General features: G+C 42.7%; 8 non-coding genes across 8 annotated transcripts; all 8 read left to right on the top strand.

The window, feature by feature from the left end:
- The first annotated feature begins 1,838 nt into the window (after positions 1 to 1,838).
- Positions 1,839 to 1,911, top strand: TRNAF-GAA (transfer RNA phenylalanine (anticodon GAA)). Its single transcript has one exon. It is a non-coding gene; the product is annotated as a tRNA-Phe (tRNA).
- Positions 1,912 to 4,151: 2,240 nt separating this feature from the next.
- On the top strand, positions 4,152 to 4,224 carry TRNAF-GAA (transfer RNA phenylalanine (anticodon GAA)). The gene has a single exon. It is a non-coding gene; the product is annotated as a tRNA-Phe (tRNA).
- An 8,807-nt stretch (positions 4,225 to 13,031) lies between these two features.
- TRNAF-GAA (transfer RNA phenylalanine (anticodon GAA)) lies at positions 13,032 to 13,104 on the top strand. The gene has a single exon. It is a non-coding gene; the product is annotated as a tRNA-Phe (tRNA).
- A 494-nt stretch (positions 13,105 to 13,598) lies between these two features.
- TRNAF-GAA (transfer RNA phenylalanine (anticodon GAA)) lies at positions 13,599 to 13,671 on the top strand. The gene has a single exon. It is a non-coding gene; the product is annotated as a tRNA-Phe (tRNA).
- Positions 13,672 to 15,911: 2,240 nt separating this feature from the next.
- On the top strand, positions 15,912 to 15,984 carry TRNAF-GAA (transfer RNA phenylalanine (anticodon GAA)). Its single transcript has one exon. It is a non-coding gene; the product is annotated as a tRNA-Phe (tRNA).
- Positions 15,985 to 16,478: 494 nt separating this feature from the next.
- TRNAF-GAA (transfer RNA phenylalanine (anticodon GAA)) lies at positions 16,479 to 16,551 on the top strand. The gene has a single exon. It is a non-coding gene; the product is annotated as a tRNA-Phe (tRNA).
- A 2,241-nt stretch (positions 16,552 to 18,792) lies between these two features.
- Positions 18,793 to 18,865, top strand: TRNAF-GAA (transfer RNA phenylalanine (anticodon GAA)). The gene has a single exon. It is a non-coding gene; the product is annotated as a tRNA-Phe (tRNA).
- Positions 18,866 to 22,851: 3,986 nt separating this feature from the next.
- On the top strand, positions 22,852 to 22,924 carry TRNAF-GAA (transfer RNA phenylalanine (anticodon GAA)). The gene has a single exon. It is a non-coding gene; the product is annotated as a tRNA-Phe (tRNA).
- The last annotated feature ends 50 nt before the right edge of the window (positions 22,925 to 22,974 follow it).

The raw sequence follows: 22,974 nt of genomic DNA, 5'->3' as shown, positions 1-22,974 counted from the left end.
AGTTAGCTGCAGAAGGATACAGCATACTTTAACACATAGATGTACCCTCCTAGTGATTGATCAGATGCCCACTTGTTGACTACAATGATTAAGAATCATCAGGAAGGTACTCTTTGACAACTGGCCAAAATAGTTAATTTGGGAGAGCGTTAGACTGAATATCTAAAGGTCCCTGTTTCAATCCTGGGTTTCGGCAAGGACTGAGCACCCAGCTAATTAGGTGTAGTTCTCTCTTGGAGTCAGCTTCAGTAGATATTTTAGTTCATAGATGAAACCTTTTAATAACCTGATCGACATACCATCAGTAGAGCACAGCACTTGCGTTCTATCTTCCTTTCAAAATGGCTTCCACCTCTCTTGCCTTCAGCTTTGACTTCCATTATTTCCAGTTTCTATCTTGATTTTAATGTGAAGCTTAGGCTGCATCATCTTCCATTTTCCCATGAACCAAGCTGTCAGATGATATAGCTTGCTTACTCATCCCACACATTTGTGTGCCTATTCAGAGTTTGGAATAAAAGAAGTACCTAGGTTGCGCACCAAAAAAGTAAATGAGTAAATGCACCCAGTTAGCTGCAGAAGGATACCGGAAGTTTAAGACATAGCTGTACCCTCAAAGTGAATGATTTCGAGGTGTATGTCTTGTCTACAATGATTAAGAAGAAAACGGAGGGACCTGTGAAATAACTGGCCGAAATAGCTCAGTTGGGAGAGTGTTAGACTGAAGATCTAAAGGTCCCTGGTTCAATCCCGGGTTTCGACAAAGACTCAGAAGGCAGCTTGTTAGGCGTGTTTCTTTCTTGGATTCAGCTTCTGGTGACGTTTTATTTAATTGATAAAACCTTTCATCAACCTAATTGACATACCATCAGTACAAGACAGTACGTGTTTTCTATCTTCCTTTGAAAATGGTTTCCACCTCTCTTGCCTTCAGCTTTGACTTCGATTATTTGCCGTTTCTATCTCGATTTTAGGGTAAACTGTAGCCTGCATCATTTTCCATCTAACCTTGGACCAAAGTGTCAGATGATATAGCTTGCTTCCTCATGCCACACATTTCTGTGTATTAGATTGCTAGCCTATTTAGCGTTTAGAAAAAAAGAAATACCTAGCTTGCGCAATAAAAAATAAATTGACTAATTGTGCCCAGTTAGCTGCAGAAGGATACAGCATACTTTAACACATAGATGTACCCTCCTAGTGATTGATCAGATGCCCACTTGTTGCCTACAATGATTAAGAATCATCAGGAAGGTATTCTCTGACAACTGGCCGAAATAGCTCAGTTGGGAGAGCGTTAGACTGAAGATCTAAAGGTCCCTGGTTCAATCGCGGGTTTCGGCAAGGACTGAGCACCTAGCTAATTAGGTGTAGTTCTCTCTTGGAGTCAGCTTCAGTAGACATTTTAGTTCATAGATGAAACCTTTCAATAACCTGATCGACATACCATCAGTAGAGCACAGCACTTGCGTTCTATCTTCCTTTCAAAATGGCTTCCACCTCTCTTGCCTTCAGCTTTGACTTCCATTATTTCCAGTTTCTATCTTGATTTTAATGTAAAGCTTAGGCTGCATCATCTTCTATTTTCCCATGAACCAAGCTGTCAGATGATATAGCTTGCTTACTCATCCCACACATTTGTGTGCCTATTCAGAGTTTGGAATAAAAGAAGTACCTAGGTTGCGCACCAAAAAAGTAAATGAGTAAATGCACCCAGTTAGCTGCAGAAGGATACCGGAAGGTTAAGACATAGCTGTACCATCAAAGTGAATGATTTGGAGGTGTATGTCTTGTCTACAATGATTAAGAAGAATACGGAGGGACCTGTGAAATAAGTGGCCGAAATAGCTCAGTTGGGAGAGCGTTAGACTGAAGATCTAAAGGTCCCTGGTTCAATCCCGGGTTTTGGCAAAGACTCAGAAGACAGCTTTTTAGGCGTGTTTCTTTCTTGGATTCAGCTTCTGGTGACGTTTTATTTAATTGATAAAACCTTTCATCAACCTAATTGACATACCATCAGTACAAGACAGTACTTGTTTTCTATCTTCCTTTCAAAATGGATTCCACCTCTCTTGCCTTCAGCTTTGACTTCCATTATTTACTGTTTCTATCTTGATTTTTAGGTAACCCGCAGTCTGCATCAGTCTCCATCTTCCCTTGAACCAAAGTGTCGGATGAAATAGCTTGCTTACTCATGCCACACATTTCTGTGCATTAGATTGCTAGCCTATTTAGAGTTTAGAAAAAAAGAAATACCTAGCTTGCAGAATAAAAAACAAATTCCCTAATTACACCCAGTTAACTGGAGAAGGATACAACAAAGTTTAAGACATAGCTGTACCCTCACAGTGAATGATTTAGACTTCTGTGTCTTGTCTACAATGATTAAAAATGATACGGAAAGCTTTTCATGACACCTGGCTAAAATATCTCAGTTAGGATAATGTTAGACTAAAGATAAAAAAGGTCCTTGGTTCAATCCTGGGTTGTGCCAAAGACCAAGCACTAAGCTTGTTAGGCATGTTTCTTTCTTGGAGTCACTCTCAAGTGACATTTTATTTCATTGATAAAAACTTGCATCAACCTGATCGACATGCCATCGGTACAAAAGAGAACTTATTTTCTATCTTCCTTTCAAAATGGCTTCCACCTCTCTTGCCTTCAGCTTTGACTTCCATTATTTCCCGTTTCTATCTTGATTTTAATGTAAACCGTAGCCGGCGTCATCTTCCATTTTCCCATGAGCCAAACTGTCAGATGATATAGCTTGCTTGGTCATGCCACACATTTCTGTTTATGAGAGTGGTAGCCTATTCAGAGTTTAGAAAAAAAGAAGTACCTAGCTCGCGTAGCAAAAAAGTAAAGGAGTAATTGCCCCCAGTTAGCTACAGAAGGATACAGCAAAGTGTAACACATAGCTGTACCCTCACAGTGAATGATTGCGACTTATATTTCTTGTCTACAATGATTAACAATAATAAGGAAGGCACTGTGAAAAAACGGGCTGAAAGAGCTCAGTTGCGAGGACGTCAAACTTTAGATCTAAGGGTCCCTGGTTAAATCCTTGGTTTGGTCAAAGACTGAGCAGCTAGTTCGTCAGGCAAGTTTCTTTTTTGGAGTCAGCTTCCGGTGACGTTTTATTTAATTAATAAAACCTTTCATCAACCTAATTGACATACCATCAGTACAAGACAGTACGTGTTTTCTATCTTTCTTTGAAAATGGATTCCACCTCTCTTGCCTTCAGCTTTGACTTCCATTATTTGCCGTTTCTATCTCGATTTTAGGGTAAACTGTAGCCTGCCTCATTTTCCATCTAACCTTGGACCAAAGTGTCAGATGATATAGCTTGCTTCCTCATGCCACACATTTCTGTGTATTAGATTGCTAGCCTATTTAGCGTTTAGAAAAAAAGAAATACCTAGCTTGCGCAATAAAAAATAAATTGACTAATTGTGCCCAGTTAGCTGCAGAAGGATACAGCATACTTTAACACATAGATGTACCCTCCTAGTGATTGATCAGATGCCCACTTGTTGCCTGCAATGATTAAGAATCATCAGGAAGGTATTCTCTGACAACTGGCCGAAATAGCTCATTTGGGAGAGCGTTAAACTGAAGATCTAAAGATCTCTGGTTCCATCCCGGGATTTGGCAAGGACTGAGCACCTAGCTAATTAGGTGTAGTTCTCTCTTGGAGTCAGCTTCAGTAGACATTTTAGTTCATAGATGAAACCTTTTAATAACCTGTTCGACATACCATCAGTAGAGCACAGCACTTGCGTTCTATCTTCCTTTCAAAATGGCTTCCACCTCTCTTGCCTTCAGCTTTGACTTCCATTATTTCCAGTTTCTATCTTGATTTTAATGTAAACCTTAGGCTGCATCATCTTACATTTTCCCATGAACCAAGCTGTCAGATGATATAGCTTGCTTACTCATCCCACACATTTGTGTGCCTATTCAGAGTTTGGAATAAAAGAAGTACCTAGGTTGCGCACCAAAAAAGTAAATGAGTAATTGCACCCAGTTAGCTGCAGAAGGATACCGGAAGTTTAAGACATAGCTGTACCCTCAAAGTGAATGATTTCGAGGTGTATGTCTTGTCTACAATGATTAAGAAGAATACGGAGGGACCTGTGAAATAAGTGGCCGAAATAGCTCAGTTGGGAGAGCGTTAGATTGAAGATCTAAAGGTCCCTGGTTCAATCCCGGGTTTTGGCAAGGACTGAGCACCTAGCTAATTAGGTGTAGTTCTCTCTTGGAGTCAGCTTCAGTAGACATTTTAGTTCATAGATGAAACCTTTCAATAACCTGATCGACATACCATCAGTAGAGCACAGCACTTGCGTTCTATCTTCCTTTCAAAATGGCTTCCACCTCTCTTGCCTTCAGCTTTGACTTCCATTATTTCCAGTTTCTATCTTGATTTTAATGTAAAGCTTAGGCTGCATCATCTTCTATTTTCCCATGAACCAAGCTGTCAGATGATATAGCTTGCTTACTCATCCCACACATTTGTGTGCCTATTCAGAGTTTGGAATAAAAGAAGTACCTAGGTTGCGCACCAAAAAAGTAAATGAGTAAATGCACCCAGTTAGCTGCAGAAGGATACCGGAAGTTTAAGACATAGCTGTACCCTCAAAGTGAATGATTTCGAGGTGTATGTCTTGTCTACAATGATTAAGAAGAAAACGGAGGGACCTGTGAAATAACTGGCCGAAATAGCTCAGTTGGGAGAGTGTTAGACTGAAGTTCTAAAGGTCCCTGGTTCAATCCCGGGTTTCGACAAAGACTCAGAAGGCAGCTTGTTAGGCGTGTTTCTTTCTTGGATTCAGCTTCTGGTGACGTTTTATTTAATTGATAAAACCTTTCATCAACCTAAATGACATACCATCAGTACAAGACAGTACGTGTTTTCTATCTTCCTTTGAAAATGGTTTCCACCTCTCTTGCCTTCAGCTTTGACTTCGATTATTTGCCGTTTCTATCTCGATTTTAGGGTAAACTGTAGCCTGCATCATTTTCCATCTAACCTTGGACCAAAGTGTCAGATGATATAGCTTGCTTCCTCATGCCACACATTTCTGTGTATTAGATTGCTAGCCTATTTAGCGTTTAGAAAAAAAGAAATACCTAGCTTGCGCAATAAAAAATTGTTGGAAAATGGGTTATTGGTAGGGCAGGTAGGTACCTACACCTAGCAACAAGCCACAAACCTCCACAAAAGTACAGTTAGGTCTCAGTAAATTAATCCCAGCTCTACCCTTGGTAGCTTGGCATCGAGCGTCAAGGCTTAACTTAGGAGACAAAGTGTAAAGCATTCAAATATCACAAAACAGTAATTAAATAAAACACAGGAAACAGTTTAAAAATCCAAAACCAATTTATAAAAATAGCTTATATTTTTATCTTTAAAATGACACAAAAACGATTAAAATCGGTTCAGGGGAACCGGAGATATGAATTTTTAAAGTATTATTATTTTCTAGCGCATAGAAACAAAAAGCGCCAATCGGGTCATCTGGTTGCACCAGGACCGGGACAAAGTCAAACTTTCAGGCCGACCGCGATGGAGCCCTGCTCGGCTACAGGTCGCGGGAGGCCTCGGTTAAAAAGTTACCTTCTGACTTAGTCTTTATTTTGAAGTTTTTCTTCACCGGGACGAACCTGCCAGTTGGATCCGACCTCCTGGAGCCCTTGTCCGGATACGCGAAGTCGGTTTCCTCGGTGGTGATTTCTACCTTCGGACTTAGTCGTTTTTTCGAGATGAAAATCCTTCGACCGGGGTAAACCTGGATCTTGATCCGACGTCCGTGGAGCCCTTCTCGGATACGATGGCTGGAAGGTCCCGGTCAACTTTTTACGTTCGGACTTAGTCTCTTTTTCGGATGTTTTTCTTGACCGGGACGAACCACGAAGTCAGGCCGGGTCGCGGTTGAGGCAAGCCGGCTAGAATTTCCACGTCGAGTCGGTCACTTTATGGAGCTTTTTTCTAAAATTTCTCCAATCTTTTCCAAACTTCTGGGGCTTCACCCAGATGTTCTTTTAAGGTTCTTTTGGGGTCCACAGCTCACCCCAAAGGTCCAGAAGTTCTGTGATGGTCCTTGGGAAGTGCGGACTTCAACTCCCAGAGTGCACCTGGCGCAAACTCCTTTTTGGCCACTGGGCAGTGGTCAGCTGGTCACTTTTTCAGGAGTTGGTGCAGGGGACTCTGGTTAGCAATTTTTCACCTGTAGCAAACAGGGAGTCCCTCCTTGAACCAGTGGAAGCCAGGCAAAGTCCTTCTTGTGGTGAAGCCCAAGTGTGCAGCTGGTGCAGTCTTTCTGAGTGCAGGGTCCAGGTGCAGGCCAGGGGTCCAGCAGGGCAGTCCTTCTTCTTCTTTAGTTCCTTTCTTGTTGAATTCTGGAGGGGATCTGAGGCGTGGGTGCAGGTCTGCCAGTTTTATCCTTGCTCCTGGGTGAAAAGCAGGGGGGCCCTGGTCCTCCAATCAGGGACAGGGTCGTCCCCCTGTGATGACCACTTCCTGGGAAGTGTGGCAAAAATCCATCCCAGAAGGCAACAGTCTCTAAAAATCCAAAATGGATGAATCTGATTTTTAGAGGAGAGATCTGGCTGAGCCCACCCACTGGTGTGGCTAAAAATCATAAACACACCCCTCTCCTGCCCTCTCCTAATCTAATCAAGGGGGCACCTAGCTGTCTGGGGTTGCAGGATGTGGGGGTGTTGCTGGGTGCTCCAGATGTCCTTCTCTGCCTTTGAAGACCAGTTTGGCAGCCCTCCCCCTTCCTGCTTCCCCATCTGCTGAGGGGAGATTCTCTCCCCCAAGCACATTCCTTTGTGTGAAGTCAGGCCACTTCACACCTCATTAAAGCAGCCTGGCAGAAGCTGCTGCAGGCTGGCCAATCAGAGCACAGCAGCAAAAACAATGCAGAGCTGAAATTGGCAACTTTTTAGGTAAAGTCTAAACTTTTTACCTGCACTAGTTATATTAAATCCAACAACTGGAAGTTGTGGGATTTATTATAACAATCAATTTGATACCAAATTCTTGGTATGTAACATTTAAGGAGACTTTAAAATTTAAAATAAAGTCTGCCCATTCTAGCCTATGAAGGCCATTCACTTCAATGAGGGAAAAACGAATTTGGCTGTTTTTACCTCACCAGGGCATATAAATCTATTTTTATAAAGTCGCTGCTTATAGTTACATGGCACCCAGCCCTAGGGGCACATAGGGCACACCTTAGGGGTGACTTATATGTAAAAATAAGGTAGTTTAAGACTTTGGAAGTACCTTTAATTCCAAAGTCGAATTTGCATATAACTTTAATTTAAAAGCAGCCAGCAAGGCAGGCTTGCTTTTAAAATGACACTGGGCACCTCAGCAATGCACCTAGGTGTGCACCACCTATGCTGTGGTCCCTAAACCTACATGCCCTACCATATACTAGGGACTTATAGGTAGGTTAACTTAGCCAATTATAATTAGCCTAATTTGCATATCCATTTTACACAGAGCACAGGCCCTGGGACTGGTTAGCAGTACCCAGGGCACCATCAGAGTCAGGAAAACACCAGCATAAAGTGGAAAATGGGGGCAAAAAGTTATGGGGCCTCTGCAATCAGCCCCAGTTTCTCACACAACCCCCCCCCAGCCCACACGCCCAGGAGACTCAGCCCAACCCTGGGAGAGTCTTCCTGGCTTGTTAGGCGAGGAAGACAGTGAAGAAAACTGGCTGTCCCTTTGCAGGGCCTACTCTGCCTTATATCCTCCTGTCAGGGTCACTCCCTCTGGGTAGTGAAGCCATCCCAACAGTAAAAGGACCCAACTCAAACTGAAACTTCCCTCTAGGGGGGTCTTCCTCCTCTCTCTCTGCCAACTTGGGTAGTGAGGTGCCCACCTCCCCTACTCCTAACTTTGCTAGGGCAACACCTAGCTTACCCAAAGAGGTCACCCAACACTTGAGCAACCCCACCATGACCAACAGGGTCAGGGGGCCTACTTTGCTATTGGCCTTGGGGTCTGCCTCCCAGGCCAAGTACAGTGCTGCCAGGAAGGCTAGCACCCAGCAGAGGCTACTGACAGCTGTCAGTACCCAGAACCACACCCTAAGCTCTCCACTGACAGGTGGCTGAGCTGCTTTAGGGGCATCTTTGGGGTCCTGGCACCCCTCTTGCTGTCTAGAGTGGGGGGCTACCACCTCCTGTGGCAGACACCCTCCTTCCACTCTCCCTTCTGTCAGTGCAGGGGCAACACCTTGCATCTGGACAGCTGCCCGACTACTCAGGACTTCCTTGGGGTCAGGTGAGGCCTCACCAGTGCCAACTCTGGGCTCCCCCCCTACTGGGGCAGAAGGCCCTTGGCTCCCTGGAACTCTCTTTAAGAGTGGCCTACCCTTCCTTTTCTTCTTTCCTTTTCTTGGGGACCCCTGTCTCCTAACTGTAGGGACTGACTCCCCAGGACTTTGGGTTGGGGGGGCGCCCTGGGCGACCACCCCATCTGTGACCAGACTCACCTCTGGGAGGTCATTGCCCAGGATACAATCTAGGGGAAGGTCAGCACTGACTACCACCCTAATCCAGTCAAGGATACCCTCCCTCTCTAGGGGCACTATGGCTACAGGTTTGGAGGTGACCTCCCCTGTGGCTATCCTGACTTTCTTTGTCTTTCCTGGGACATACATGTCTGGGGTCACTAACCGGTCACTCACTATAGTGTGACTGGCACCGGTGTCTCTCAGGCCAGTGGTAGGGATCCCATTCACTTGAATGTGGTGGAAGTGCCTACTCCCACCCTCAGGGATCACCAGCTTACCATCTGGTCCTGTCTCCCAGCACAATGCTAGGAGGACTTCATCATCTGAGGAATCCTCCTCTATGGCTACACTGGACAGCCCAGTGCTAACCACCTTCTTTGGACAGGCTGCATCTCCTCTGAAGTGACCTGTCTGCTGACAGTCAAAGCAAGCCCTACTGTCCAAGAGCTTTTTTAACCCTGGGTCTCCCTGTCTCTGCATGTCAGAGTGGGAGTGGGATTTACTCTCCTCCTTCTTAGGGTTCTGGGGTACAGAGGGAGTCTCTGTGGTGGGCTTACCACCTCCCTCCTTAGGTTTTTGGGGACCTGTCCCCCCCTTCTTGGAGTCTCCCCCCTGGGACTTGACAACCACCCTGGTTCTCAACCACTCATCAGCTGCCTCCCCTAGCTCTCTAGGGTTGGTCAGCTTAGAGTCCACTAGATGCTGGCGTAACCTTTCTTGGATACAATTGGTCAAGATGTGCTCTCTCATGATCAGATTGTATAACCCCTCATAAGTATTTACTTTGTTGCCAATAATCCAGCCCTCTAGTGCCTTTAGTGAGGTGTCCACAAAGTCAACCCAAGACTGGGTACTGACCTTCTGGGTGTCCCTGAACTTCATTCTATATTGCTCTGGGGTCAGACCAAACTTCTTGACTAAGCACCTCTTCATACTAGGGTATGAATCTGCCTCCTCCCCCCTTAAGGTCAGAAGCCTATCCCTCCCTGAGTTGGGGACCAACTCCCACAAAAGGGAACCCCAGTATTGAGGCTTAACCCTTCTCATTTGGAGTGCCCTCTCAAAGGCCCCTAGCCACTTATCTATGTCATCCCCCTCTATATAAGCAGGAACTACCCCCTTGGGTAATCTGGGGCAAACTCCCCCACCCATGGACACCTCAACTTCTTTATCGCTGCTTCCATCTCTTTTCTCTTTGTATGCCCACTTTTTCTTTTCTAGGGCCAGCTTCTCTGCTTCCAAAGCTATGTAGGCTAGCTGGGCTTCCAGCTCTCTTTCCCTGATGGATGGGTTCTCTCCTCCTGAAAGGACCCTCTTCCTACCACTAGCTTTGGGTCTGCCCCTAGTGACTGTGTCCAGTGAGGACCGTTCCTCCTCTCCCTCACTTGGGGTCTGATGCCTTCCCTCCCCTGAGTGGTTAGAGTTAGCATCTTGCTCTTTTTCTTCCCCCTCTGGAGCTTCCTCTGTCTCTACCTCTTGGGCCTCAGCCCATGCTGTCAGGGATTTAATCAGGATTTCCTTCCTGAGATTAGTGGTTGCAGGCAACCCCCTCTCAATACACAACCCCCTAAGCTGGACTACTGTCAGTGTGGGTAGGCTAGCCAGATCAAGCTCCATGGTTCCCTAGTTTTGTGTCAACAAAAACTTTTTGCAAAAATTGGTAACAGGAATTTAGAAAAATTACAAAAATTCAATAATTGAAATTAATCCAAATTAATTTTTTTTTTAAAAATTAAAATTAAAAATTAAAAACAATTTTTGCACTAGGACAATTTAAAGGATTTTTAATTTGTTTTTATCTAAAACTGTAACGTGATATTGAACACAAGTACAGGATCCCGTCGCTGCTTCCAATTATGTTGGAAAATGGGTTATTGGTAGGGCAGGTAGGTACCTACACCTAGCAACAAGCCACAAACCTCCACAAAAGTACAGTTAGGTCTCAGTAAATTAATCCCAGCTCTACCCTTGGTAGCTTGGCATCGAGCGTCAAGGCTTAACTTAGGAGACAAAGTGTAAAGCATTCAAATATCACAAAACAGTAATTAAATAAAACACAGGAAACAGTTTAAAAATCCAAAACCAATTTATAAAAATAGCTTATATTTTTATCTTTAAAATGACACAAAAACGATTAAAATCGGTTCAGGGGAACCGGAGATATGAATTTTTAAAGTATTATTATTTTCTAGCGCATAGAAACAAAAAGCGCCAATCGGGTCATCTGGTTGCACCAGGACCGGGACAAAGTCAAACTTTCAGGCCGACCGCGATGGAGCCCTGCTCGGCTACAGGTCGCGGGAGGCCTCGGTTAAAAAGTTACCTTCTGACTTAGTCTTTATTTTGAAGTTTTTCTTCACCGGGACGAACCTGCCAGTTGGATCCGACCTCCTGGAGCCCTTGTCCGGATACGCGAAGTCGGTTTCCTCGGTGGTGATTTCTACCTTCGGACTTAGTCGTTTTTTCGAGATGAAAATCCTTCGACCGGGGTAAACCTGGATCTTGATCCGACGTCCGTGGAGCCCTTCTCGGATACGATGGCTGGAAGGTCCCGGTCAACTTTTTACGTTCGGACTTAGTCTCTTTTTCGGATGTTTTTCTTGACCGGGACGAACCACGAAGTCAGGCCGGGTCGCGGTTGAGGCAAGCCGGCTAGAATTTCCGCGTCGAGTCGGTCACTTTATGGAGCTTTTTTCTAAAATTTCTCCAATCTTTTCCAAACTTCTGGGGCTTCACCCAGATGTTCTTTTAAGGTTCTTTTGGGGTCCACAGCTCACCCCAAGGGTCCAGAAGTTCTGTGATGGTCCTTGGGAAGTGCGGACTTCAACTCCCAGAGTGCACCTGGCGCAAACTCCTTTTTGGCCACTGGGCAGTGGTCAGCTGGTCACTTTTTCAGGAGTTGGTGCAGGGGACTCTGGTTAGCAATTTTTCACCTGTAGCAAACAGGGAGTCCCTCCTTGAACCAGTGGAAGCCAGGCAAAGTCCTTCTTGTGGTGAAGCCCAAGTGTGCAGCTGGTGCAGTCTTTCTGAGTGCAGGGTCCAGGTGCAGGCCAGGGGTCCAGCAGGGCAGTCCTTCTTCTTCTTTAGTTCCTTTCTTGTTGAATTCTGGAGGGGATCTGAGGCGTGGGTGCAGGTCTGCCAGTTTTATCCTTGCTCCTGGGTGAAAAGCAGGGGGGCCCTGGTCCTCCAATCAGGGACAGGGTCGTCCCCCTGTGATGACCACTTCCTGGGAAGTGTGGCAAAAATCCATCCCAGAAGGCAACAGTCTCTAAAAATCCAAAATGGATGAATCTGATTTTTAGAGGAGAGATCTGGCTGAGCCCACCCACTGGTGTGGCTAAAAATCATAAACACACCCCTCTCCTGCCCTCTCCTAATCTAATCAAGGGGGCACCTAGCTGTCTGGGGTTGCAGGATGTGGGGGTGTTGCTGGGTGCTCCAGATGTCCTTCTCTGCCTTTGAAGACCAGTTTGGCAGCCCTCCCCCTTCCTGCTTCCCCATCTGCTGAGGGGAGATTCTCTCCCCCAAGCACATTCCTTTGTGTGAAGTCAGGCCACTTCACACCTCATTAAAGCAGCCTGGCAGAAGCTGCTGCAGGCTGGCCAATCAGAGCACAGCAGCAAAAACAATGCAGAGCTGAAATTGGCAACTTTTTAGGTAAAGTCTAAACTTTTTACCTGCACTAGTTATATTAAATCCAACAACTGGAAGTTGTGGGATTTATTATAACAATCAATTTGATACCAAATTCTTGGTATGTAACATTTAAGGAGACTTTAAAATTTAAAATAAAGTCTGCCCATTCTAGCCTATGAAGGCCATTCACTTCAATGAGGGAAAAACGAATTTGGCTGTTTTTACCTCACCAGGGCATATAAATCTATTTTTATAAAGTCGCTGCTTATAGTTACATGGCACCCAGCCCTAGGGGCACATAGGGCACACCTTAGGGGTGACTTATATGTAAAAATAAGGTAGTTTAAGACTTTGGAAGTACCTTTAATTCCAAAGTCGAATTTGCATATAACTTTAATTTAAAAGCAGCCAGCAAGGCAGGCTTGCTTTTAAAATGACACTGGGCACCTCAGCAATGCACCTAGGTGTGCACCACCTATGCTGTGGTCCCTAAACCTACATGCCCTACCATATACTAGGGACTTATAGGTAGGTTAACTTAGCCAATTATAATTAGCCTAATTTGCATATCCATTTTACACAGAGCACAGGCCCTGGGACTGGTTAGCAGTACCCAGGGCACCATCAGAGTCAGGAAAACACCAGCATAAAGTGGAAAATGGGGGCAAAAAGTTATGGGGCCTCTGCAATCAGCCCCAGTTTCTCACAAAAATAAATTGACTAATTGTGCCCAGTTAGCTGCAGAAGGATACAGCATACTTTAACACATAGATGTACCCTCCTAGTGATTGATCAGATGCCCACTTGTTGCCTACAATGATTAAGAATCATCAGGAAGGTATTCTCTGACAACTGGCCGAAATAGCTCAGTTGGGAGAGCGTTAGACTGAAGATCTAAAGGTCCCTGGTTCAATCCCGGGTTTCGGCAAGGACTGAGCACCTAGTTAATTAGGTGTAGTTCTCTCTTGGAGTCAGCTTCAGTAGACATTTTAGTTCATAGATTAAACCTTTCAATAACCTGATCGACATACCATCAGTAGAGCACAGCACTTGCGTTCTATCTTCCTTTCAAAATGGCTTCCACCTCTGTTGCCTTCAGCTTTGACTTCCATTATTTCCAGTTTGTATCTTGATTTTAATGTAAAGCTTAGGCTGCATCATCTTCTATTTTCCCATGAACCAAGCTGTCAGATGATATAGCTTGCTTACTCATCCCACACATTTGTGTGCCTATTCAGAGTTTGGAATAAAAGAAGTACCTAGGTTGCGCACCAAAAAAGTAAATGAGTAAATGCACCCAGTTAGCTGCAGAAGGATACCGGAAGTTTAAGACATAGCTGTACCATCAAAGTGAATGATTTGGAGGTGTATGTCTTGTCTACAATGATTAAGAAGAAAACGGAGGGAGCTGTGAAATAACTGGCCGAAATAGCTCAGTTGGGAGAGCGTTAGACTGAAGATCTAAAGGTCCCTGGTTCAATCCCGGGTTTCGGCAAAGACTCAGAAGACAGCTTTTTAGACGTGTTTCGTTCTTGGATTCAGCTTCTGGTGACGTTTTATTTAATTGATAAAACCTTTCATCAACCTAATTGACATACCATCAGTACAAGACAGTACTTGTTTTCTATCTTCCTTTCAAAATGGATTCCACCTCTCTTGCCTTCAGCTTTGACTTCCATTATTTACTGTTTCTATCTTGATTTTTAGGTAACCCGCAGTCTGCATCAGTCTCCATCTTCCCTTGAACCAAAGTGTCGGATGAAATAGCTTGCTTACTCATGCCACACATTTCTGTGCATTAGATTGCTAGCCTATTTAGAGTTTAGAAAAAAAGAAATACCTAGCTTGCAGAATAAAAAACAAATTCCCTAATTACACCCAGTTAACTGGAGAAGGATACAACAAAGTTTAAGACATAGCTGTACCCTCACAGTGAATGATTTAGACTTCTGTGTCTTGTCTACAATGATTAAAAATGATACGGAAAGCTTTTCATGACACCTGGCTAAAATATCTCAGTTAGGATAATGTTAGACTAAAGATAAAAAAGGTCCTTGGTTCAATCCTGGGTTGTGCCAAAGACCAAGCACTCAGCTTGTTAGGCATGTTTCTTTCTTGGAGTCACTCTCAAGTGACATTTTATTTCATTGATAAAAACTTGCATCAACCTGATCGACATGCCATCGGTACAAAAGAGAACTTATTTTCTATCTTCCTTTCAAAATGGCTTCCACCTCTCTTGCCTTCAGCTTTGACTTCCATTATTTCCCGTTTCTATCTTGATTTTAATGTAAACCCTAGCCGGCGTCATCTTCCATTTTCCCATGAGCCAAACTGTCAGATGATATAGCTTGCTTGGTCATGCCACACATTTCTGTTTATGAGAGTGGTAGCCTATTCAGAGTTTAGAAAAAAAGAAGTACCTACCTCGCGTAGCAAAAAAGTAAAGGAGTAATTGCCCCCAGTTAGCTACAGAAGGATACAGGAAAGTGTAACACATAGCTGTACCCTCACAGTGAATGATTGCGACTTATATTTCTTGTCTACAATGATTAACAATAATAAGGAAGGCACTGTGAAAAAACGGGCTGAAAGAGCTCAGTTGCGAGGACGTCAAACTTTAGATCTAAGGGTCCCTGGTTAAATCCTTGGTTTGGTCAAAGACTGAGCAGCTAGTTCGTCAGGCAAGTTTCTTTTTTGGAGTCAGCTTCCGGTGACGTTTTATTTAATTAATAAAACCTTTCATCAACCTAATTGACATACCATCAGTACAAGACAGTAAGTGTTTTCTATCTTTCTTTGAAAATGGATTCCACCTCTCTTGCCTTCAGCTTTGACTTCCATTATTTGCCGTTTCTATCTCGATTTTAGGGTAAACTGTAGCCTGCATCATTTTCCATCTAACCTTGGACCAAAGTGTCAGATGATATAGCTTGCTTCCTCATGCCACACATTTCTGTGTATTAGATTGCTAGCCTATTTAGCGTTTAGAAAAAAAGAAATACCTAGCTTGCGCAATAAAAAATAAATTGACTAATTGTGCCCAGTTAGCTGCAGAAGGATACAGCATACTTTAACACATAGATGTACCCTCCTAGTGATTGATCAGATGCCCACTTGTTGCCTGCAATGATTAAGAATCATCAGGAAGGTATTCTCTGACAACTGGCCGAAATAGCTCATTTGGGAGAGCGTTAAACTGAAGATCTAAAGCTCTCTGGTTCAATCCCGGGTTTTGGCAAGGACTGAGCACCTAGCTAATTAGGTGTAGTTCTCTCTTGGAGTCAGCTTCAGTAGACATTTTAGTTCATAGATGAAACCTTTTAATAACCTGTTCGACATACCATCAGTAGAGCACAGCACTTGCGTTCTATCTTCCTTTCAAAATGGCTTCCACCTCTCTTGCCTTCAGCTTTGACTTCCATTATTTCCAGTTTCTATCTTGATTTTAATGTAAACCTTAGGCTGCATCATCTTACATTTTCCCATGAACCAAGCTGTCAGATGATATAGCTTGCTTACTCATCCCACACATTTGTGTGCCTATTCAGAGTTTGGAATAAAAGAAGTACCTAGGTTGCGCACCAAAAAAGTAAATGAGTAATTGCACCCAGTTAGCTGCAGAAGGATACCGGAAGTTTAAGACATAGCTGTACCCTCAAAGTGAATGATTTCGAGGTGTATGTCTTGTCTACAATGATTAAGAAGAATACGGAGGGACCTGTGAAATAAGTGGCCGAAATAGCTCAGTTGGGAGAGCGTTAGATTGAAGATCTAAAGGTCCCTGGTTCAATCCCGGGTTTTGGCAAGGACTGAGCACCTAGCTAATTAGGTGTAGTTCTCTCTTGGAGTCAGCTTCAGTAGACATTTTAGTTCATAGATGAAACCTTTTAATAACCTGATCAACATACCATCAGTAGAGCACAGCACTTGCGTTCTATCTTCCTTTCAAAATGGCTTCCACCTCTGTTGCCTTCAGCTTTGACTTCCATTATTTCCAGTTTCTATCTTGATTTTAATGTAAAGCTTAGGCTGCATCATCTTCCATTTTCCCATGAACCAAGCTGTCAGATGATATAGCTTGCTTACTCATCCCACACATTTGTGTGCCTATTCAGAGTTTGGAATAAAAGAAGTACCTAGGTTGCGCACCAAAAAATTAAATGAGTAATTGCACCCAGTTAGCTGCAGAAGGATACCGGAAGTTTAAGACATAGCTGTACCCTCAAAGTGAATGATTTCGAGGTGTATGTCTTGTCTACAATGATTAAGAAGAAAACGGAGGGACCGGTCAAATGACTGGCCAAAATAGCTCAGTTGGTAGAGCGTTAGACTGAAGATCTAAAGGTCCCTGGTTCAATCCCGGGTTTCGGCAAAGACTCAGAAGACAGCTTGTTAGGCGTGTTTCTTTCTTGGATTCAGCTTCTGGTGACGTTTTATTTAATTGATAAAACCTTTCATCAACCTAATTGACATACCATCAGTACAAGACAGTACTTGTTTTCTATCTTCCTTTCAAAATGGATTCCACCTCTCTTGCCTTCAGCTTTGACTTCCATTATTTACTGTTTCTGTCTTGATTTTTAGGTAACCCGCAGTCTGCATCAGTCTCCATCTTCCCTTGAACCAAAGTGTCGGATGAAATAGCTTGCTTACTCATGCCACACATTTCTGTGCATTAGATTGCTAGCCTATTTAGAGTTTAGAAAAAAAGAAATACCTAGCTTGCACAATAAAAAACAAATTCCCTAATTACACCCAGTTAACTGGAGAAGGATACAGCAAAGTTTAAGACATAGCTGTACCCTCACAGTGAATGATTTAGACTTCTGTGTCTTGTCTACAATGATTAAAAATGATACGGAAAGCTTTTCATGACACCTGGTTTAAATATCTCAGTTGGGAAAATGTTAGACTAAAGATAAAAAAAGGTCCTTGGTTCAATCCTGGGTTGTGCCAAAGACCAAGCACTCAGCTTGTTAGGCATGTTTCTTTCTTGGAGTCACTCTCAAGGGACATTTTATTTCATTGATAAAAACTTGCATCAACCTGATCGACATGCCATCGGTACAAAAGAGCACTTATTTTCTATCTTCCTTTCAAAATGGCTTCCACCTCTCTTGCCTTCAGCTTTGACTTCCATTATTTCCGGTTTCTATCTTGATTTTGATGTAAACCGTAGGCGGCGTCATCTTCCATTTTCCCATGAGCCAAACTGTCAGATGATATAGCTTGCTTAGTCATGCCACACATTTCTGTTTATGAGAATGGTAGCCTATTCAGAGTTTAGAAAAAAAGAAGTACCTAGCTCGCGTAGCAAAAAAGTAAAGGAGTAATTGCCTCCAGTTAGCTACAGAAGGATACAGCAAAGTGTAACACATAGCTGTACCCTCACAGTGAATGATTGCGACTTATATTTCTTGTCTACAATGATTAATAATAATAAGGAAGGCACTGTGAAAAAACGGGCTGAAAGAGCTCAGTTGCGAGGACGTCAAACTTTAGATCTAAGGGTCCCTGGTTAAATTCTTGGTTTGGTCAAAGACTGAGCAGCTAGTTCGTCAGGCAAGTTTCTTTTTTGGAGTCAGCTTCCGGTGACGTTTTATTTAATTAATAAAACCTTTCATCAACCTAATTGACATACCATCAGTACAAGACAGTACGTGTTTTCTATCTTCCTTTGAAAATGGATTCCACCTCTCTTGCCTTCAGCTTTGACTTCGATTATTTGCCGTTTCTATCTCGATTTTAGGGTAAACTGTAGCCTGCATCATTTTCCATCTAACCTTGGACCAAAGTGTCAGATGATATAGCTTGCTTCCTCATGCCACACATTTCTGTGTATTAGATTGCTAGCCTATTTAGCGTTTAGAAAAAAAGAAATACCTAGCTTGCGCAATAAAAAATAAATTGACTAATTGTGCCCAGTTAGCTGCAGAAGGATACAGCATACTTTAACACATAGATGTACCCTCCTAGTGATTGATCAGATGCCCACTTGTTTCCTCCAATGATTAAGAATCATCAGGAAGGTATTTTCTGACAACTGGTCAAAATAGCTCAGTTGGGAGAGCGTTAGACTGAAGATCTAAAGGTCCCTGGTTCAATCCCGGGTTTCGGCAAGGACTGAGCACCTAGCTAATTAGGTGTAGTTCTCTCTTGGAGTCAGCTTCAGTAGACATTTTAGTTCATAGATGAAACCTTTCAATAACCTGATCGACATACCATCAGTAGAGCACAGCACTTGCGTTCTATCTTCCTTTCAAAATGGCTTCCACCTCTCTTGCCTTCAGCTTTGACTTCCATTATTTCCAGTTTCTATCTTGATTTTAATGTAAAGCTTAGGCTGCATCATCTTCTATTTTCCCATGAACCAAGCTGTCAGATGATATAGCTTGCTTACTCATCCCACACATTTGTGTGCCTATTCAGAGTTTGGAATAAAAGAAGTACCTAGGTTGCGCACCAAAAAAGTAAATGAGTAAATGCACCCAGTTAGCTGCAGAAGGATACCGGAAGTTTAAGACATAGCTGTACCATCAAAGTGAATGATTTGGAGGTGTATGTCTTGTCTACAATGATTAAGAAGAAAACGGAGGGAGCTGTGAAATAACTGGCCGAAATAGCTCAGTTGGGAGAGCGTTAGACTGAAGATCTAAAGGTCCCTGGTTCAATCCCGGGTTTCGGCAAAGACTCAGAAGACTGCTTTTTAGACGTGTTTCGTTCTTGGATTCAGCTTCTGGTGACGTTTTATTTAATTGATAAAACCTTTCATCAACCTAATTGACATACCATCAGTACAAGACAGTACTTGTTTTCTATCTTCCTTTCAAAATGGATTCCACCTCTCTTGCCTTCAGCTTTGACTTCCATTATTTACTGTTTCTATCTTGATTTTTAGGTAACCCGCAGTCTGCATCAGTCTCCATCTTCCCTTGAACCAAAGTGTCGGATGAAATAGCTTGCTTACTCATGCCACACATTTCTGTGCATTAGATTGCTAGCCTATTTAGAGTTTAGAAAAAAAGAAATACCTAGCTTGCAGAATAAAAAACAAATTCCCTAATTACACCCAGTTAACTGGAGAAGGATACAACAAAGTTTAAGACATAGCTGTACCCTCACAGTGAATGATTTAGACTTCTGTGTCTTGTCTACAATGATTAAAAATGATACGGAAAGCTTTTCATGACACCTGGCTAAAATATCTCAGTTAGGATAATGTTAGACTAAAGATAAAAAAGGTCCTTGGTTCAATCCTGGGTTGTGCCAAAGACCAAGCACTCAGCTTGTTAGGCATGTTTCTTTCTTGGAGTCACTCTCAAGTGACATTTTATTTCATTGATAAAAACTTGCATCAACCTGATCGACATGCCATCGGTACAAAAGAGAACTTATTTTCTATCTTCCTTTCAAAATGGCTTCCACCTCTCTTGCCTTCAGCTTTGACTTCCATTATTTCCCGTTTCTATCTTGATTTTAATGTAAACCCTAGCCGGCGTCATCTTCCATTTTCCCATGAGCCAAACTGTCAGATGATATAGCTTGCTTGGTCATGCCACACATTTCTGTTTATGAGAGTGGTAGCCTATTCAGAGTTTAGAAAAAAAGAAGTACCTACCTCGCGTAGCAAAAAAGTAAAGGAGTAATTGCCCCCAGTTAGCTACAGAAGGATACTGGAAAGTGTAACACATAGCTGTACCCTCACAGTGAATGATTGCGACTTATATTTCTTGTGTACAATGATTAACAATAATAAGGAAGGCACTGTGAAAAAACGGGCTGAAAGAGCTCAGTTGCGAGGACGTCAAACTTTAGATCTAAGGGTCCCTGGTTAAATCCTTGGTTTGGTCAAAGACTGAGCAGCTAGTTCGTCAGGCAAGTTTCTTTTTTGGAGTCAGCTTCCGGTGACGTTTTATTTAATTAATAAAACCTTTCATCAACCTAATTGACATACCATCAGTACAAGACAGTAAGTGTTTTCTATCTTTCTTTGAAAATGGATTCCACCTCTCTTGCCTTCAGCTTTGACTTCCATTATTTGCCGTTTCTATCTCGATTTTAGGGTAAACTGTAGCCTGCATCATTTTCCATCTAACCTTGGACCAAAGTGTCAGATGATATAGCTTGCTTCCTCATGCCACACATTTCTGTGTATTAGATTGCTAGCCTATTTAGCGTTTAGAAAAAAAGAAATACCTAGCTTGCGCAATAAAAAATAAATTGACTAATTGTGCCCAGTTAGCTGCAGAAGGATACAGCATACTTTAACACATAGATGTACCCTCCTAGTGATTGATCAGATGCCCACTTGTTGCCTGCAATGATTAAGAATCATCAGGAAGGTATTCTCTGACAACTGGCCGAAATAGCTCATTTGGGAGAGCGTTAGACTGAAGATCTAAAGGTCCCTGGTTCAATCCCGGGTTTCGGCAAAGACTCAGAAGACAGCTTTTTAGACGTGTTTCGTTCTTGGATTCAGCTTCTGGTGACGTTTTATTTAATTGATAAAACCTTTCATCAACCTAATTGACATACCATCAGTACAAGACAGTACTTGTTTTCTATCTTCCTTTCAAAATGGATTCCACCTCTCTTGCCTTCAGCTTTGACTTCCATTATTTACTGTTTCTATCTTGATTTTTAGGTAACCCGCAGTCTGCATCAGTCTCCATCTTCCCTTGAACCAAAGTGTCGGATGAAATAGCTTGCTTACTCATGCCACACATTTCTGTGCATTAGATTGCTAGCCTATTTAGAGTTTAGAAAAAAAGAAATACCTAGCTTGCAGAATAAAAAACAAATTCCCTAATTACACCCAGTTAACTGGAGAAGGATACAACAAAGTTTAAGACATAGCTGTACCCTCACAGTGAATGATTTAGACTTCTGTGTCTTGTCTACAATGATTAAAAATGATACGGAAAGCTTTTCATGACACCTGGCTAAAATATCTCAGTTAGGATAATGTTAGACTAAAGATAAAAAAGGTCCTTGGTTCAATCCTGGGTTGTGCCAAAGACCAAGCACTCAGCTTGTTAGGCATGTTTCTTTCTTGGAGTCACTCTCAAGTGACATTTTATTTCATTGATAAAAACTTGCATCAACCTGATCGACATGCCATCGGTACAAAAGAGAACTTATTTTCTATCTTCCTTTCAAAATGGCTTCCACCTCTCTTGCCTTCAGCTTTGACTTCCATTATTTCCCGTTTCTATCTTGATTTTAATGTAAACCCTAGCCGGCGTCATCTTCCATTTTCCCATGAGCCAAACTGTCAGATGATATAGCTTGCTTGGTCATGCCACACATTTCTGTTTATGAGAGTGGTAGCCTATTCAGAGTTTAGAAAAAAAGAAGTACCTACCTCGCGTAGCAAAAAAGTAAAGGAGTAATTGCCCCCAGTTAGCTACAGAAGGATACTGGAAAGTGTAACACATAGCTGTACCCTCACAGTGAATGATTGCGACTTATATTTCTTGTGTACAATGATTAACAATAATAAGGAAGGCACTGTGAAAAAACGGGCTGAAAGAGCTCAGTTGCGAGGACGTCAAACTTTAGATCTAAGGGTCCCTGGTTAAATCCTTGGTTTGGTCAAAGACTGAGCAGCTAGTTCGTCAGGCAAGTTTCTTTTTTGGAGTCAGCTTCCGGTGACGTTTTATTTAATTAATAAAACCTTTCATCAACCTAATTGACATACCATCAGTACAAGACAGTAAGTGTTTTCTATCTTTCTTTGAAAATGGATTCCACCTCTCTTGCCTTCAGCTTTGACTTCCATTATTTGCCGTTTCTATCTCGATTTTAGGGTAAACTGTAGCCTGCATCATTTTCCATCTAACCTTGGACCAAAGTGTCAGATGATATAGCTTGCTTCCTCATGCCACACATTTCTGTGTATTAGATTGCTAGCCTATTTAGCGTTTAGAAAAAAAGAAATACCTAGCTTGCGCAATAAAAAATAAATTGACTAATTGTGCCCAGTTAGCTGCAGAAGGATACAGCATACTTTAACACATAGATGTACCCTCCTAGTGATTGATCAGATGCCCACTTGTTGCCTGCAATGATTAAGAATCATCAGGAAGGTATTCTCTGACAACTGGCCGAAATAGCTCATTTGGGAGAGCGTTAAACTGAAGATCTAAAGCTCTCTGGTTCAATCCCGGGTTTTGGCAAGGACTGAGCACCTAGCTAATTAGGTGTAGTTCTCTCTTGGAGTCAGCTTCAGTAGACATTTTAGTTCATAGATGAAACCTTTTAATAACCTGTTCGACATACCATCAGTAGAGCACAGCACTTGCGTTCTATCTTCCTTTCAAAATGGCTTCCACCTCTCTTGCCTTCAGCTTTGACTTCCATTATTTCCAGTTTCTATCTTGATTTTAATGTAAACCTTAGGCTGCATCATCTTACATTTTCCCATGAACCAAGCTGTCAGATGATATAGCTTGCTTACTCATCCCACACATTTGTGTGCCTATTCAGAGTTTGGAATAAAAGAAGTACCTAGGTTGCGCACCAAAAAAGTAAATGAGTAATTGCACCCAGTTAGCTGCAGAAGGATACCGGAAGTTTAAGACATAGCTGTACCCTCAAAGTGAATGATTTAGAGGTGTATGTCTTGTCTACAATGATTAAGAAGAATACGGAGGGACCTGTGAAATAAGTGGCCGAAATAGCTCAGTTGGGAGAGCGTTAGATTGAAGATCTAAAGGTCCCTGGTTCAATCCCGGGTTTTGGCAAGGACTGAGCACCTAGCTAATTAGGTGTAGTTCTCTCTTGGAGTCAGCTT

Source organism: Pleurodeles waltl, chromosome 8 (assembly GCF_031143425.1).
Source record: "Pleurodeles waltl isolate 20211129_DDA chromosome 8, aPleWal1.hap1.20221129, whole genome shotgun sequence".
NCBI lineage: Eukaryota > Metazoa > Chordata > Amphibia > Caudata > Salamandridae > Pleurodeles > Pleurodeles waltl.
The sequence above is the reverse complement of the archived record's forward strand: the minus strand, read 5'-3'. Positions and strand labels throughout refer to the sequence as shown.